This window comes from Triticum dicoccoides, chromosome 4B (assembly GCF_002162155.2).
Source record: "Triticum dicoccoides isolate Atlit2015 ecotype Zavitan chromosome 4B, WEW_v2.0, whole genome shotgun sequence".
NCBI lineage: Eukaryota > Viridiplantae > Streptophyta > Magnoliopsida > Poales > Poaceae > Triticum > Triticum dicoccoides.
In genome coordinates, this window is record NC_041387.1 from 86,754,794 (window position 1) to 86,771,765 (window position 16,972).

Consider the following 16,972-nt stretch of genomic DNA (forward strand, 5'->3'; position numbering starts at 1 on the left):
AACACAGGGGAGCTATAACGCGAGCTATTGATCTACAACATAGATATGCAAAAAACTATCAGGACTAAGTTCATGATAAATTAAGTTCAATTAATCATATTACTTAAGAACTCCCATTTAAATAGACATCCCTCAAGTCATCTAAATGATACGTGATCCAAATCAACTAAACCATGTCCGATCATCACGTGAGATGGAGTAGTCATCAATGGTGAACATCTCTATATTGATCGTATCTACTTTATGATTCATGTTTGACCTTTTGGTCCCCGGTTTTCCGAGGCCATGTATGTACATGCTAGGCTCATCAAGTTTGACCCGAGTATTCCACATGTGCAAAACTGTCTTGCACCCATTGTATGTAAATGTAGATCCTATCACACCCAATCATCACGTGGTGTCTCAGCACGTAGAATTGTCGCAACGGTGCATACTCAGGGAGAACACTTATACCTTGAAATTTTAGTTAAGGAATCATCTTATAATGTTACCGTCGTACTAAGCAAAATAAGATGCATAAAAGATAAACATCACATGAAATCAAAATATGTGACATGATATGGCCATCATCATCTTGTGCTTTTGATCTCCATCTCCAAAGCATTGTCATGATCTCCATCTTCACCGGCTCGACACCTTGATCTCCATCATAGCGTCATGTTCGTCTCGCCAACTATTGCTTCTACAACTATCGCTACCGCTTAGTGATAAAGTAAAGCAATTACATGGCGTTTGCATTTCATACAATAAAGCGACAACCTTAAGGCTCCTGCCAGTTGCCGATTACTTTTACAAAACATGATCATCTCATACAATAACGTATATCACATCATGTCTTAACCATATCACATCACAACATGCCCTGCAAAAACAAGTTAGACATCCTCTACTTCGTTGTTGCAAGTTTTACGTGGCTGCTACAGGCTTCTAGCAAGAACCGTTCTTACTTACGCCATAGAAACCACAACACTGATTTATCAAGTTTGTTGCTTTAACCTTCAACAAGGACCGGATGCAGTCAAATTTGAGTCAACTAAAGTAGGAAAAATAGACACCCACCAACCACCTTTATGCAAAACTAGTTGCATGACTATCAGTGGAACCGGTCTCATGAATGTGGTCATGTAAGGTTGGTACGGGCCGCTTCATCCAACAATACGGCCGAATAAAAATAAGACATTGGTGGTAAGTGTCGGTGTCAAAACCGGCGGATCCCGGGTAGGGGGTCCCGAACTGTGCGTCTAAGGCTAATGGTAACAGGAAGCGGGGGACACAATGTTTACCCAGGTTCGGGTCCTCTCTACGGAGGTAATACCATACATCCTTCTTGATTGATCTTGATGATATGAGTATTACAAGAGTTGATCTACCACGAGATCGTAGAGGCTAACCCTAAAAGCTAGCCTATGATTATGATTGTTATTGTCCTACGTACTAAACCCTCCGGTTTATATAGACACCGGAGGGGGCTAGGGTTACACAGAGTCGGTTGCAGAGAAAGGAATCTACATATCCGAATTGCCAAGCTTGCCTTCCACGCAAAGGAGAGTCCCATCCGGACACGGGACGAAGTCTTCAATCTTGTATCTTCATAGTCCAACAGTGTGGCATAAGCATATAGTCTGGTTGTCCGTGTCAGGACCCCGATCCTATGCCACACCGATCTAGCATGTAACACCTCATATCACTTTGCGGCCTCATGCACGGTATTCCCACGGGTGTCGCCTTACCAGGCCTAGGACCGTTTGCGCCTTTTGGCTCACGTATATGATAGTGTCGCTAGCATCCATATGACAAAGAACCCGGGCTGACATGGCTAGTCGTAAACCCAAAGTGGCACTAACTTATAGGGACAAGCATACATGACCTAGCGACGAACGCGTCGGTCATCAGCGAGTGAATCCGGGCTGTAGCAGCTGGGCTAGCAGGACTCCGGAGAATCCGGGCTGTAGCAGGCCAACAGGACTCCGGTAGACACCACGTGACATTTCCCCGAAGGGACACACACAGGAACGAACAAGGACACATGCCGGCCAGCCTAAGTGTTCCGGAGCAGTAGCAAGCTACCAGGGCTCAGTGGAAGCACTAGGAGACATTTCCCGGTAAAAGAGGCTATCAAGGATAAACAACTAGATAGTCAGATCCCACACATACCAAGCATTTCAATAACATACACACAATATGCTCGATACGTGCAAATACAACATGGCATCACAACATGACTCTAAAACTCAAGTATTTTATTCAATATTACAAACATGGGTCTGAAGACCCAGCATTCAGAGCATACAAGCAACGGAGGCATAACATGTCTGAGTACAGACAACAACAAATGAAAACGGGCTAAGAGGCCTGACTATCTATAAGATCCTGCCGAGGGCACAAGATCGTAGCTGAGGTAACAAGCTAAACATCAAAGTTCATGCGGAACTACCAGCGAGACTGAAATCTCTCTACAAAAACATAAATTAAGCAAACCTGAGTACAAATGTACCCAGCAAGACTTACATCAGAACTAAATACATATGCATCAGTATCAACAAAGGGGGTGGTGGAGTTTAACTGCAGCAAGCCACCTTTGACTCAGTGGCTAACCTGAACTACGACTGCAAGTAACTCTTTTGAGGTGGCGCACACGAGTCCACATATTCACCATATCAATACACCACTATGGATCCGCTCCCGTCGCCCTACGAGTACACCATCCATGGCACTCACGCTTATCTTGCGTATTTTAGAGTATCCACTTTCACTTGTCTGTGAACTGTATAGGCAACCCAGAGGTCCTTTACCATAGACGCGGCTATTCGAATAGATCATATTAACCCTACAGGGGTGTACTTCTTCACACACGCTCTCACCACTTAACGCCATGTACACATCATGTATCTCGGCAACCTTAAAGTGGAAGCCTGGCGAGGGTGTAGGCCACGACCTGACTAATCACGCAAGACTCTAGTCCAGGTTTATCGCCTATTCGGGTTCCATCCGCAAGGAAATCCTGCCGGGGTGTCGCTCACGGCCCCAAACTATGTGTACAGGGTTCCAAGCCCACCAAACGGGCGGCGCTTGGCATACCCGGCCATGGTGCCTAGTCTGCCCAAGCCCACCTGTACCGGGTGCCACTTGGTAGACTACTAACACAACCTACAAACACCAGAAACTAGTTGCAACTCCTGGACAGAGATCAGGCTGATTAATAAGTCGAGAGGGGTCAAGTTATCGGAACCCAATGTGTGGTAGTAACTGTTCATGGATCACAAACACAGAACTCAGTTCCTGAGGACGGCTTCAATGAGACAACCCACCATGTACTCCTACATGGCCTCTCACCGCTACCTTTACCAAATCATATTCACACACTTAGCTCACACACAGTAGGACATGTTCACCACTTTCCAATTCATTCCCGATGAATCAAACATGGCACAACTCTAAGCAGTAGCAGGCATGACAAACAAACATGAATGAGTAGGCACAACAGGGCTCAGACAACTCCTACTCATGCTAGTGGGTTTCATCTATTTACTGTGGCAATGACAGGTCATGCAGAGGAAAAGGGGTTCAACTACCGCAACATGTAACAGTTGAATCGTTGTTGTCCAAATGCAGTAAAAGAGACCAGGAACGAGAGAGTGGGATTGTATCAAAATGAACAAGGGGGTTTTGCTTGCCTGGCACTTCTGAAGATAGTATAGTTCTTCGTCGGTGTCATCAAACTCATCATCGGAACATAGTCTACTGAGGGGGGACAAATACCGGCAAACAAGGAAGAACACAATCAATGCAATGCACAATATGATGCATGATCATGACATGTCAATATGCTGTGCTTTGAGCTAACGCAACTAAAACCAGATTAAATGAAGTTAGTTTGAATCAAAGATTCAAATTCAAACTCCATATGTGATTTCTAAAATGCCATTTAATTGAATTGTCCTAAACAGCAGCTATAAGTTGTTCTGTCATGCATGAAAATGGTACAGATGGATATATTGGATTTTTCTGATCATTTTTCATATATATTTTATTTAATTTGGAGTTATAGATGAATTTCTATGAATTTTTGAAGTTTAAGTCATTTTCTGGAATTTCCTGAGTTTGTTTAATCCAGAAAATGATTTACTGCGTCAGCCTGACATCATCATGATGTCAGTAGGTCAACGGGGCTAGTTCAGGTTAAACCTGGCTTGTGGGGTCCACACGTTAGTGTCTCAGGCTAGTTTGTTTGGCTGATAGGTGGGCCTGGTCAACGGACACATCAGTGGAGTCAATGCTGACGGGTGGGTCCCATTGTTTATGAACTAATCTAAACAGAAAATAAAACTAACCTAAACAGGTACGGGGGGCCACATGGCAGTGGCTCTAGGGGTTAGTTAGGGCGTCATTAGTGGCTAATGACTTGCCATATCAGCACTGCCGGCGATTAGTCGTCGGCGACCTCAAGTCGCAGCGGAGCCCGCACGACAGCCCACGGGGATGGCGGGCAAGGGCACCAGGAGGAAGCCGGGGCCCATGCACGTATAGGGAAGGCCGCGAAGCCGTCGGGGATGTCCTGTTGCAACGGCAGCGGCGAGGTTAGCGGCGGATGGAGCTCGGTGATGTGCGTGGGTGGTGCTGTGGGGTGCAAGTGGGCAAGGGGAGGCGCTAGCGAGGCTCAGCACGGGGCTACAAACGTGTTAGGCAGCACGGGATGACCAAATGGTCGCCGGAGCGATGCCGGCGACAAGCTCGAGCGAAGGCGAGCTTCGGCCATGGTGGAACTACAGCCTAGAGGGTGCAAACGCGTGGGGTAGAAGAGGGGTTCAAAGCAAGGGCTCACGTAGGGGTCGTTGACGGTCTCAGCGAGCTCGGGGAGGCGCAGACGATGGCGAATCAACGACGGAGACGCTCGGTGCAGGAGGTTGAAGATGGCCTCCAAGGCGGCGTCATGGGGCACCTGGCGATGTGTTGCTCGGTGAAGAGGAAGAAGTGGTTGAGTGGAGCTCGTGGACCTGTCGAGGGGGCGAAGGGGAGGCGGTGGCTGCGGCTATGGCGAACAGCAGCGACGGGCTCTGCTCGGGAAGAGAGCAGAGAGGGGAGGGGAGAGAGCTGCAAGGAGGGGAAAGGTGCAGAGGGTCGAGGGGAGTGCGTGGCAGCGTTGGAGGCGTCCAGGGCATCGGCGGCAAGCAGGAGCTGGCAAGGCGCGTACTCGCGAGCGGCGGCCACGCGCGCTGCGTCCTCCTGGCAAGAGGAGAACGATGACTGGCTACTGGGCCAGTCGGGCCGGTTGGGCTGTCACAGTGTTGGGCCGGTTGGGCGCTAGGTGGGCTGCGCCAGGTAAGTTTCTTTCCATTTTCTGTTTTCTATTTCATTTCCTCTGTTCTAATTTAGTTTAGCCACTAAATCATTTTAATAAATTATGTAGGTTATTATATGGCTTGCTAAAATATATACAAAGCCACTCACAAACTTCCAGAATTAATGGAGTTATATTTAATATATATTAAATATAAATCCAAAGCAAATAATTATTGGATTAATTCAAATGGCCAAAATAAATGTTTCTGAGCTCCTAAAAATATTGGTGTGAATTTTACCTCTTGCCAATATTTATATAGAATAATAGGAACATCTTCTTGGACTCATTTGAGAAGATTTTAAAGTTGGTTGTTTTTGAACTGATTTCTGAGGGTTTCAACAAACCTCAATTCAACTTTCAGAAATTTTAGACATGATGCATGAGTGCAGTTGCAACTATTTCACTCAGGTATTCTAGGGCTGTGACAACTCACCTCCACTAAACAAGAATCTCGTCCCGAGATTTAAGACATGAGGAAAGAAGAAAAAGGGGCACAAGACCAACAAAATCTTCATGATCCAAGTTGCACCTCATAAGGTTGTTGATTCATTGCTTCAAACTGAATTTGACATCTTTGCTTTCGAGATCTTTGGCCAACACGATGATGACAAGGAAACTCTACATGAATCGATCTTCTTAAAGATTGAGCAACTCACGATCAACTCACGGAATGAGACATTGAATAACTCTTGAGCTGAGACACAAACACACATCAGAGATGATGGTAAGAACAAAGGACAAGGTTTGATTTGGTGGGCAACAATTCCATGCTTAAGAAAATGGTAGATGGTTTCAAGACAGCGATGAAATAATTGACATGATTCCATAACAGGGCACCTTAGAGAAGGTGACTCCTAGAATATTCTTTGAACTGGCAAAAAGAATTACTTTTGATTCATAGATCATAGAAACTCTCTATACCAGCGAAAGGCAAATTACAATCGATCGTTTGAACGAATTGGAAAGAATGGCATACTTAGTTTGGAAAGGAAACTAGATTTATAAGACAACTCGACAAATGGAAGGCACATTCCAATTGATACCGAGGATATAACCTAGTGTCTGAGCATGCCCTCAAGAACTTGAGCATTTCCATATTCATCAGGGTCTTACCAACATCCATGCCGAGGATCCTGGCGACACGTCATACTACCATGATGAATAGTGGTGGACAATGCAGATGCAAAGGAAGATAACACTTTCTCAGATTTCACCTTAGCGAGGCCAAGGGAAAAAATCTGGAAGATCGACCAAGAGACATTTAGCACTCCACTTCTAATGTTCTCCTCGATGTGCTAGCGTAACCCATTCATTGAAATGGTTTGGTATCTAGAACATCAAGTAACAGGTCAGACTTCGGAAGCTCAAGAATCCATAAGGAATAGCTACGGAAGTAAATCCTACGAAATCCTTATGGGGAGGTGGGCAACTTCTCCAATCAAGATACTACAATAATAGGTCTTTCGGCTGGGTGTGTTGGCCACGACATCCAATTTACCGGGTTACAGAGAGACCAATGTTATAGTTCTTGGGAAAACGCTCCAACCATCATATCTTCCTGAGATTCAAATCTGGTTGATACTAGAGAATTCCAGACTCATCAAGTCTAGAAAGTAAAATGAAAGTTTGCAACACAAATCGTCGTGACGGTGTTGCGAGATTCTCAGGGAATGAACTTTGATAGCAAGCTCCAAAACATGAGCTGGTTCTGCTACACACATGTGAACACGCTGTCCCAGACAAACATGACCACATGGTAGTCTTACAACAAAACACTACCGAGTTCTGGTAGGGAACCATCATCGAGGATATTGAAGTCTTGTGCACTTAAATTAGACTTCTTTACCTAGAACAAGTCAATCAGTGGCTTGGTGTGCTACAGAATTCATATGGAGTGGAGGTAATTAATCTACCAAACCATAGTATACTTTGCACATGCATGACTGACTTGAGACGATTCCAAAGGAAGCAAAACTAACTTTCTCAAATTCACGGTGGCAACTTGCATCGAATGCACATAAATGAGAGGAAGTCACTTCTTTCATCCAAACATATACTTCATGAACGGGGCATGAAGAAAATGCTTACACAAGTTTCCAACACCAGCTGGATGTTCAACACGAATCATGGAGGAGACAAAATGTTGCTGATGGGCTCAACAGCAACTCATCGGAATTTCCATATCACTGGACTTCCACCACTATGTGAACAATGTGATGTATTGGTCAGACCAAAAGATGTAATGGTGTATGACCGAGGAATCTACCACGAGTAAGACAACATTTCGAATATCGTTGGTTCTAACTCGATTTGACAATGGTCAACACTCAAATCAAGGTTTGGGCAAGACGATAGGTTCAACAACTGATCACGAGGACCAATCGATGAAGAAATCATCTTTCTACAACAAACATACAAACACAAGATATCCCTTTGGAAATGAACTAAGTTAGACAAGCTTTTATCTTCCAACTCTCCAAGTTGTTATTTAGCTTGACCAACTAGCTCAGGGGTATCCAACACAGATTCTTGGAGAAGGGGTGGTTTACAAGAAACCAACCTGATCACGAACTCAACATAGCGGTCAGGTGACAACCTGGTAACACTTTCGAGAAGATGTTCGAAAAATCATGAACCACCGATATGTTACTAAGCTCGAGATCAATCTTGCTTTTCAGGGCAACACGATGTGATCAAGAGAGTGATGGATTGACACAATCCTATCTAATTAATCGAGGAGTGCACCAGGAAAAATGGACTAGGTCGCACGATAAATCTTAGGATGATGATTCAATAACCGGCATACTAAGAATAAGATTATTGTCCATTAACTACCAAGCAACAGAGTTGCTAGGAGTATTGATTCCACACATCACGGTTCACTTGTCGACATTCCGACTTCAACAAAACAGAGACCAAGAAATGAACAATGATGGCGAGAGGTATCACTGTATCAAGAGTTCATAGGAGGTGGTGCAATTCCCATGACATTCTTGATAAGAAAGAGGGTGACACTCCAAGGTAGAACAGAACAAAAGATGGATTAGCAAACTTAATCTGCGGAATACAACTGCTTTGACCCAATCCTAGATATGGATGACATACCGGAGTTTGTTTCTCCTATTCATTCTGAAATAGAACATCTTGACGGACCACAAGAATAGTATGCATCAATGAGCACGATTGCACACATACTCTTGACTATCAATTGATAGACGAGGGCTAGAAAATAACTAAAGAGGGACAACCCAAAGGAACATATGATTTTCTGAGTTGTGGGTGCATGGTTTAGCATGTCGAACGAAGTTCAATAGGTTTCTTCCGAATAACCCATGTAGAAAGGTAAGACTGGCAGATTCACAATTCTTGAATGGAGAACCCATTAAGAGCACTCTTATTGTGATCTTTTGGTTCAAAGAGCTTCTGCCATATTGGTTCATGGTATTGGAAGAAGGATATACCACGGACCTCGAGGACTATCACAAAGGTTACTAATATCTTAAGGGAACTAGTAAATACTAACAACATGAAGTAGGGTGAATCACGGGTTCAAAACCCAGGCGTAGAATACCTACTAACTAAATGGCATCACGGGATGCTTTTGAGAATGATGGCCAGAATCATCACACTGGGAACACAAAACATGGCTAGATTACCTGGTGATCCTCTAAGACACCTAGGGTCATAATAATAGCTCCAACATATATGTCGAGGCAACAGAGTACCTCAACTCACTGGTTAGTGTGCTTATTCTGACCAAAAGGACATCGGGAACGGGAGGAAGGATTTGCAAATGCATCAGATTGTTTAGACACCCGGGATGACTTGGACAGCATAACGGCTGTAAATGCTCGAAAAAGATTTGAGACATCCTGCAAAATAGTGGCATCACCACTCAATCATCACAACATCAAGGTTCCGAGACCAGCTATGAACATATGGAAGTAGTAGGAACTTAACTGGGGCTTGAAACCAACAATCCTACAAGTCTACGGATTAGTAACACGTGATCCTGATAGAAAGATGAGAAGCCTAGTTCTTAATCCCCGTAGAAGAGAAAAGGTTGACTCATATCAGAAGGGCATAAGGTAAAGGAGTAAAAAGAGCCTTGCGTTCCCTTCCACAATCAATTCCCATACATAACTAAAGAATTTCTAGACTCAACTTTGACCAGTTTGGCTTGGTAATCCTACGGGCAGTCAGGCTATGATATCAAAGCTGCCAGGACCCCGATCCTATGCCACAACAATCTAGCATCTAACACCTCATATCACTTTGCGGCCTCACGCACGATATTCCCACGGGTGTCGCCTTACCAGGCTCGGGACCATTTGCCCTTTTGGCTCACGTATATGATAGTGTTGCTAGCATCCATATGACAAAGAACCCGGTCTGACATGGCTAGTTGTAAACCCAAAGTGGCACTAACTTACAGGGACATGCATACATGACCCAGCGACGAATGTGTCGGTCATCAGCGAGTGAATCCGGGCTGTAGCAGCTGGGCTCATAGGACTCCGGAGAATCCGGGCTGTAGCAGGCTAACAGTACTCCAGTAGACACCGCGTGACATTTCCCCGAAGGGACAGACACAGGAATGAAGGACACATGCCGGCCAGCCTAAGTGTTCCGGAGCAGTAGCAAGCTACCAGGGCTCAGTGGAAGCACTAGGAGACATTTCCCGGTAAGAGAGATTATCAAGGATAAACAACTAGATAGTGAGATCCCACACATACCAAGCATTTCAATAACATACACACAATATGCTCGATATGTGCAAATACAACATGGCATCACAACATGACTCTACAACTCAAGTATTTTATTCAATATTACAAACATGGGTCTGAAGACCCAGCATTCAGAGCATACAAGCAACGGAGGCATAACATGTCTGACTACAGACAACTACAAATGAAAAGGGGCTGAGAAGCCTGACTATCTATAAGATCCTGTCGAAGGCACAAGACCATAGCTGAGGTAACAAGCTAAACGTCGAAGTTCACGCGAAACTACTAGCGAGACTGAAATCTCACTGCAAAAACATAAATTAAGCAAACGTGAGTACAAATGTACCCAGCAAGACTTACATCAGAACTAACTACATATGCATCAGTATCAACAAAAGGGGTGGTGGAGTTTAACTACAGCAAGCCAGCTTTGACTCAGTGGCTAACCTGAACTACGACTGCAAGTAACTCTTTTGAGGTGGCGCACACGAGTCCACATATTCACCATATCAATACACCACTATGGATCCGCTCCCATCTCCCTACGAGAACACCATCCATAGCACTCACGCTTATCTTGCGTATTTTAGAGTATCCACTTTCACTTGTCTGTGAACTATATAGGCAACCCAGAGGTCCTTTACCGTAGACGCGGCTATTCGAATAGATCGTATTAACCCTGCAGGGGTGTACTTCTTCAGACACGCTCTCGCCACTTACCGCCATGTACACATCATGTATCTCGGCAACCTTCAAGCGGAAGCCTGGCGAGGGTGTAGGCCACGACCTGACTAATCACGCAAGACTCTAGTCCAGGTTTATCGCCTATTCGGGTTCCATCCACAAGGAGATCCGGCCGAGGTGTCGCTCACGGCCCCAAACGATGTGTACAGGGTTCCAAGCCCACCAAACGGGCGGCGCTTGGCATACCCGGCCACGGTGCCTAGTCTGCCCAAGCCCACCTGTACCGGGTGCCACTTGGTAGACTACTAACACAACCTACAAACACCAGAAACTAGTTGCAACTCCTGGACAGAGATCAGGTTGATTAATAAGTCGAGAAGGGTCAAGTTACCGGAACCCAATGTGTGGTAGTAATTGTTCATGGATCACAAACACAGAACTCAGTTCCTGAGGACGGCTTCAATGAGACAACCCACCATGTACTCCTACATGGCCTCTCACCGCTACCTTTACCAAATCGTATTACACACTTAGCTCCCAGACCATAGGACATGTTCACCACTTTCCAGTTCATTCCCGATGAATCAAACATGACACAACTCTAAGCAGTATCAGGCATGAAGAACAAACATGAATGAGTAGGCACAACAGGGCTCAGACAACTCCTACTCATGCTAGTGGGTTTCATCTATTTACTGTGGCAACGACAGGTCATGTAGAGGAAAAGCGGTTCAACTACCGCAGCATGTAACAGTTGAATTGTTGTTGTCCTAATGCAGTAAAAGAGAGCAGGAGCGAGAGAGTGGGATTGTATCGGAATGAACAAGGGGGTTTTGCTTGCTTGGCACTTCTGAAGATAGTATAGTTCTTCATCGGTGTCATCGAACTCATCATCGGAACATCGTCTACTAAGAGGGGACAAATACCGGCAAACAAGGAAGAACACAATCAATGCAATGCACAATATGATGCATGATCATGACATGTTAATATGCTGTGCTTTGAGCTAATGCAACTAAAACCAGATTAAATGAAGTTAGTTTGAATCAAAGATTCAAATTCAAACTCCATATGTGATTTCTTAAAAGCCATTTAATTGAAATGTCCTAAACAGCAGCTATAATTTGTTCTAACATGCATGAAAATGGTACAAATTGATAGATTGGATTTTTCTGATCATTTTTCATATATAATTTATTTAATTTGGAGTTATAGGTGAATTTCTATGAATTTGTGAACTTTAAGTCATTTTCTGGAATTTCCTGAGTTTGTTTAATCCAGATAATGATTTACTGCGTCAGCCTGACATCATCATGACGTCAGTAGGTCAACGGGGCTAGTTCAGGTCAAACCTGACTTGTGGGGTCCACACATCAGTGTCTCAGGCTGGTTTGTGTGGCTGACAGGTGGGCCTGGTCAACGGCCACGTCTGCGGAGTCAATGCTGATGGGTGGGTCCCACTGTTTATGAACTAATCTAAACATAAATAAAACTAACCTAAACAGGTACGGGGGCCCACATGGCAGTGGCTCTAGGGGTTAGTTAGGGTGTCATTCGTGGCTAATGACTTTCCATGTCAGCACTGCCGGCGATTAGTCGCCGGCGACCTCAAGTCGCGGTGGAGCCCGCACGCCAGCCCACGGGGATGGTGGGCGAGGGCACCAGGAGGAAGCCCAGGCCCGTTCACGTCTAGGTGAGGCCGATGAGCCGTCGGGGATGGCCTGTTGCGACGGTGGCGGCGAGGTTAGCGGCGGCCGGAGCTCGGTGATGTGCGCGGGTGGCGCTGCGGGGTGCAAGTGGGCAAGGGGAGGCGCTAGCGAGGCTCAGCGTGGGGCTACTAACATGTTAGGCAGCACGTGATGACCAAATGGTCGTCGGAGCGATGCCAGTGACAAGCTCGAGCGGAGGCGAGCTTCAGCCATGGTGGAACTATGGCCTAGAGGGTGCAAACGCGTGGGATAGAAGAGGGGTTCGAAGCAGGGGCTCACGTAGGGGTCGTTGACGGTCTCAGCGGGCTCGGGTAGCCGCGGACGATGGTGAATCAACGACGGCGACGCTCGGTGCAGGAGGTTGTAGATGGCCTCCAAACGGCGTCACGGGGCACCCGATGATGTGATGCTCGGCGAAGAGGAAGAGTTGGTCGAGGTGGAGCTCGTGGACCTGTCGAGGGGGCGGGAGGGAGGCGGTGGCTACGGCTATGGAGAATGGCGGCGACGGGCTCTGCTCGGGAAGAGAGAAGAGAGGGGAGGGAGAGAGCTGCGAGGAAGGGAAAGGTGCCGAGGGTCAAGGGGAGTGCATGGCAGCGTTGGAGGCGTCCAGGGCGTCGGCGGCAAGCAGGAGCTGGCGAGGCGCGTGCTCACGAGTGGCGGCCACGCACGCAGCGTCCTCCTGGCAAGAGGAGAACGATGACTGGCCACTGGGCCAGTCGGGCCGGTTGGGCTATCACAGTGTTGGGCCGGTTGGGCGCTAGGTGGGCTGCGCCAGGTAAGTTTCTTTCCTTTTTCTGTTTTCTATTTCATTTCCTCTACTGATTTAGTTTAGCCACTAAATCATTTTAATAAATTCTGTAGGTTATTATATGGACTGCTAAAATATATACAAAGCCACTCACAAACTTCCAGAATTATTGGAGTTATATTTAATATATGTTAAATATAAATCCAAAGCAAATAATTATTGGATTAATTCAAATGGCCATACTAAATGTGTCTTAGCTCCTAAAAATATTGGTTTGAATTTTACCTCTTGCCATTATTTCTATAGAATAACAATAACATTTTTTGGACTCATTTGAGAAGATTTTAAAGTTGGTTATTTTTGAACTGATTTCTGAGGGTTTCAACAAACCTCAATTCAACTTTCAGAAATTTTAGACATGATGCATGAGTGCAGTTGCAACTATTTCACTCAGGTATTCTAGGGTTGTGACAGTCCGAGGACCCCCTAATCCAGAACTCCCTCAGTAGCCCCCGAACCAGGCCTCAATGACGATGAGACCGGCGCGCAGATTGTCTTCGGCATTGCAAGGCGGGTTCTTCTCCAAATTTTCCAGAGTACCTGTTGTAACGAGCAATGTCCGGCTTCCCATTAATGTTGCACTCCTCGGCTTCTGTACCTTAATAAGGGCAGTCTCCACGTGTCGAGCGAATGCGAGAAGTCGGGGCATTTTTACACTTGCCACCCTGACCATGTATGTAAATCGTCTATTAAAGAAACGGGGATCCTCAGATCCAAATCACACCATCTTCCCCAAGCGAGGATTCATCGGAGCGTGCCCGAAAAAACCATCCCATCATGGCCGGCCACCACAGCTCCTCCTCTCGTTCCCATAGCACTAGGCCAGGTGATTGGGAGAAGGCACTAGGCCAGGTGATTGGGAGAAGTATTCTGTATCCCACGGCCAATTGGTGGAGTTGCAGACCCAGGGGTTTCTCCCACCTACATATCTTGTCCCCGTCCGAGTCGGATTAGCCACTTATGATGGCTGGGAGCAAGCGGAGAGTTTCCCCAACCCATCTAGGGAGGAGCGAGTATGCCTTGTCCCTTACTTGCTGGGGGGCATCGGATTTCCAATCCATCTGTTCCTCCGCGGGCTCCTGGAGTATTATGGCCTCCAGCTGCACAACTTCACTCCTGCCTCCATCCTGCACATCGCAGGATATGTCGCCCTTTGTGAGCTATTTCTGGGCTGCGAAGCTCATTTCAAGCTATGGAAAAGGTTGTTCTGCCTCGTCCCTCGCAATCAGGAGGGATCAATATACCAAGTGGGCAGAGCTGAGATATGGCACATCGCCGGGACCGGATACCTGTACGGCACTCCGAAGAAGACATCCGAAGATTGGCCGTCTGAGTGGTTTTAAATAGAGGACGTCTCCCTTCCTGACCCTATCTGGATGTGTCTTCCCGAGTTCACAAATGCCCCATTGAAGAAATGTTGAAGCTGGCGTCCCTGGAGCCCCAAGGAGGAAGATAGCAGAGAGGTCCTCCAATTGATGGGTAGGATAAAGACGCTTGCGAAATCTGGATTGACAATAATCGAGGTTATGTCAATATGCATAATGCGGGGGGTGCAGCGACTCTAGTATCGGGGGCATCCCATGTGGCACTTCAATGGAGAAGATGATGCCACCCGCTGCGGTCGGAAAGGTCTGGACTCCGCCATCGCTCTGGCGAAAATATTATCCGATTTTTGTAAAGGAGAAGAAGAGGAGTTCATCCGCATTAAGCCACGGGATGGATTTTCCATCTACAACCCCCTAGCAGGGTGAGTTGCTATCTTACTCAACTCTATTCATTCCCGCATTCTTTCATTGCAAATATTTACCTTGCTAGTCCATCACAGGAACTGCGGAAAGCTGTGAGGGAGGTCCACAGCCCGCCTCCACAGCCAAAGGACCATAATCGGGCCCTCGACCCCGGTCTTGAAGAAGATTCGGACGTATTTGTGGAGCTCATTGATAGGATGTTTTACCAGGCAAGCTGTGACGGCGCTTTGGTGACCATCATTGCCGACTATCCCGGCCTTCTCCGCGCATCACATGTAAGTAAAACAGGAGGCTCAACTTCCGAAAAGGATCCCCTCTTTACGCCTTACCCACCGCACACGTACTGCGCTTTATAGGGAAGGCCATCGGGGCGCTACGCCGAACCCACGACGACTCACCAACGAGGGGCACCCAAGCCGGGTAGGCTTAAAAGGAAGGCGGTCAGGACCGAGACGCCATCGAAGAGGTATGATTCAAAACTTACTCTGTGATTATCATCTTTAAAATATAACAATGTCCATTGTGCCCTGGCAGAAAGAGTACTCACCGGACTGTGCCTAGAGACCCTGCCGACCACGCCTCCACCAGCCGGACTCTAGAACCGGCCTCAAGGGTGGAGGCTAACATGGGGACAACGCTGGACGGTCCTCCTACAGAGGATGCGGATAGAATATCCGCTACAAATTCCAAAGTGGACAGCGCTATGAATCATCGGCGTCGGCGGGCCACACTCCACGACCCTAATTTTTCCGAAGAGGTGTTCAATGCCTTCAACTCGGGAGACGCGTACATCCGAGCTGCTCAAAATGGGCTTGCTAGAGCCACAGACCAGTATTTAAAAGATATACGGGTAAGTAAAATCAGATAATTATATATATCAGTAGCCCCTGAGACTTGAAACAGTTGGCACAACTGATTTAAGGATCATTGCATTGAATAGGTTCTTACAGAGAAGAACACCCATTTGTCTCAAGAGCTGGAGGAGTGCAAAGCCCGGCTAAGGGCCGCAACTGCTGAAGTGGAGGAATCCAAGAAGGCCTCATCTGGTATTATTTGTCTCGTAATTATGTGTACCAGTTGTTATTCGGCATGTTGGCAGATCTAACAATAGATTCCGCAGACAATCCCGGAGTGAATCCGGTGATCCTACCAGAGGATGAACAACGAGCTCAACGATAACTAGAGGCTGGCGAGCACGTACTTACATGGGTCCGGCGAGAGAAAAACGATCTCCAGGATGCCAATACCCGGCTGGGCGTTGAATTAAAAGATGTGCAGGCCCAGCTTGCGGACTCCGTGAAGGAGAACAAGAGGCTTCAATGCGGCATTTTTAGTATGTGCTCAAACGAACATTTATATAGTTCAGCGAAGAAACGGGCCTGACAGAGTTATGTCTACAGGTATATTGACTGGTCAACCTGAAGAGGAGATGCTAGGATCGCCAGGCGGTCTTCTGCAAGAGCTTTCGCAACTGCACGAACAAGTTCGGCGGGTGATGCAGGGTATTGCCAAGGCCTTGTGGCCATCCGACTCCCTGTTAGGTAGCATCGGGGAGCTTGTATAGCTGCTCAAGGGAGCGTGGCGGTGCTTCCAATTATGGAAGATATCGGCCTGCCGACAAGGTGTGAGGGAAGCCTGGGCCATGGTAAAAACACGGTACACCAAGGTTGATCCGAATCACATGGCCCTGGTCGAACCTGTAGGGTCAGATGGGAAAGAGATTCCCGTTAGTCTAGTATATGACCAGGTAGGGTTAGCCGCAAAGTATTCCCAATAGGATTGTAGGCTAGACAGCCTGTTGGATGGCATAGAAGAAGAAGTGTGTGGGTCTAAGTGACCGTGTACTTCAATTGACATATTTTGTCCCTAGCCGGATTGTAAATCATTTGCCATGGCGGACCTTTTCGCTTCAGCCTCCGGACCCGACAGTCCGGAGTGTTTCCGAATACCCG